This window comes from Danio rerio, chromosome 5, assembly GCF_052040795.2.
Source record: "Danio rerio strain M-AB ecotype USA chromosome 5, GRCz13ab, whole genome shotgun sequence".
NCBI lineage: Eukaryota > Metazoa > Chordata > Actinopteri > Cypriniformes > Danionidae > Danio > Danio rerio.
In genome coordinates this window covers 2,635,001-2,637,500 of record NC_141025.1, presented here as the reverse complement: position 1 = coordinate 2,637,500, position 2,500 = coordinate 2,635,001, and the positions used below count along the sequence as shown (strand labels likewise).

Below are 2,500 nucleotides of genomic sequence, written 5' to 3'. Positions count from 1 at the left end.
AGGCTTCATAGTGAATGGCTCGGACCCATAATGATTTAATTTGTTACATGAATTTTGAATAGCAATGCACATGAAATCTAATGAACGACTGATCGTGAAAAGATACTTCATCCAAAAACTTTTTTGGGTGAACTCTCCCAATAAATCTATGCTCCAAAGTATTCAAGAATTTAAGTTAAAATGTCATATTGTGTTTTTTTTAAATAGCACAATGGACTTAAACGTAAAAAAAAGTACATACAGAACATATAAACGTAATTTACTGTGGTTGTTAGGTGCTTGAAAAGTATAAAAATGCACCTTGAAAGTGCTTTAAAAATGCTGGAATTTGAAGTTGGAAAAGGTGTAAGAACCCTGTTAATAATCCCATGGCACTTCTGGTAAATATTAGGGGTGTAACCCTGGTGTACTGGCCAAATTCACTCCATCGGCCCTTACCCATCATGGCCCCCTAATCATCCCCATTCACTGAATTGCCTCTATCACTGTCTCCCCTCTATCAATAGCTGGTGTTTGGTGAAGCACTGGCGCCGTTGTCCTGTGGCTGCTGTCGCATCATTTAAGTTGAGCTGCACACTGGTGGTGGTGTGGAGAGACCCCCCTCGTGATTGTGAGGTGCTTTGGGTGTATGGCCATACACAATAAACGTACTATATAAATACACACGCTCCATTACATCTCAAATAGTCACAAAAAAAGAAATAAAATAAAAAAGTCCCCAAAATGTCACAAAAAATTACAAATATGAAAAAGTTTTTCGAAAAGTAAACAATTTTTAAAAAGTCACACAAAATAACGAAAAATCTAAAAATTTTAAAATCCCCCAAAACAAAACAAATTAAGCATCTCAAAAAGTTACAAACAAAAAATTTAAAAAGAAAAATACTGAAAAAGTAGCAAAAAATTTAAAAGAAATTCACAAATTGTCATGGAAAATAAAAAATATCAGAAAATGGAGAAAACCTGAAAGTCTAAGAAAATGAAAAAAAAAGTCATGAAAAATTTCCGAAAGTTGCAGAAAAAAAATAAAAAAAATAAAAATGTAGCAGAAAAAAAAAATTACGGAAAATTAAAAAAATATCAAAGTCTCAAAAATTAAATAAAATCAGAAAAGTCACAAAAAACTCCAAACAAATCAAGTGACAAAACAATCCCAAAAAAGTCAGTGTTAACGGTTCTGTGAAGCGCTCAGAAAATTCATTCACTCATTTTCTTTTAGGCTTAGTTCCTTTATTAACACTGGGTCGCCACAGCGAAATGAACCGCCAACTTATCCAGCATATGTTGTACACAGTGGATGCCCTTCCAGCTGCAACCCATCACTGGGAAACACCCATACACTCTCATTCGCACACATACACTAGGAACAATTTTAGTTAATCAATTCCTCTATGGCGCATGTGTTTGGACTGTGGGGGAAAACCGGAGCACCCGGAGAAAACTCACATCAACACGGGGAGAACATGCAAACTCCACACAGAAATGCCAACTGACCCAGCCGAGTTTAGAACCAGTGACCTTCTTGCTGTGTGGCATCAGCGCTACCCGCTGCGCCATCGTGCTCTGAAATGTGCATTTTTATTCAATGTCTGACGTAACCACTAGTAAAACACAGAGAAAGGGCGGGGCATAGTGTAGCACCTCCCCCTTTGAAAAAAACTGCCAGTAGTGTTGTGTTTCCTCGCAGCTCTGGCAGTGAGAGTGGTTGAGCTCAAGCACATCAAATGAAGAGACATTAAGAAGGGGGCGGGGCATGTCAGACACTAGAGAGCATTTGATTGGTGGGAAGACTTGATGAGAGACTGAAGTATGAGGAGACGAGAATAAAACTGTTGATGCATTTAGACAGAATGACAAGCTGCAAGCTTTAAATGTGTCAGGTATATCAGGTTTCTATCTTCTAAATCTGCCACTAGATTATAGATATCCTTAAAACTAACAGTAATGATACAAACATCTGAAAACACTGTTTACAGCAGTGGTTCCCAACCTTTTTCTTTGGGGCCCCCCCCATGAACATATACAAACATTGGAGCCCCCCCACCATATAAATACACACGCACGCACACACATATGTACTGTGTATGTATATATATATATATATATATGTGTGTGTGTGTGTGTGTGTGTGTGTGTGTGTTTGTGTAATATTAATATATAGTAATATCTATAAAAAATATTAATTAATCAGTTTTAACTTGTCTTGGCCTTCAATAAAACCAAAATTTAGGTAGGCTTTGTCATACTGTCTAATCTTTTTCTTTGCCTCTGAAGAATCACTGCATTTACATTTGTCTGCCATTTTTGTTTTGATTTAGCCTTTACGACAAATTGACAAGCAGATTGCGCGAAAGAGCAAAATTTAAATAATTATTTAAAGTTATTTATTTTAATTATTTCCACTATTATGTTGGAATTTTACGCATGTGTTTAGATTATTTTGTATTTTTTGGTACTTAAAAATACATATATAATAGCTCGATTTTGGGAAAAATCATAA

The 2,500-nt window shown here is 36.0% G+C and overlaps 1 protein-coding gene across 3 annotated transcripts in view; it reads left to right on the top strand.

The window, feature by feature from the left end:
* The window catches only part of rcl1 (RNA terminal phosphate cyclase-like 1), a 37,043-nt gene that overhangs the window by 10,058 nt on the left and 24,485 nt on the right, over positions 1-2,500 (top strand). Inside the window, exon 6 of one of the 3 annotated variants that reach the window (XR_015490136.1) lies at positions 1-1,059. This exon is cut by the window's left edge and continues 249 nt beyond it. The gene's annotated coding sequence lies outside the window, so the exon portion shown is untranslated. 3 annotated transcript variants of the gene reach the window in all.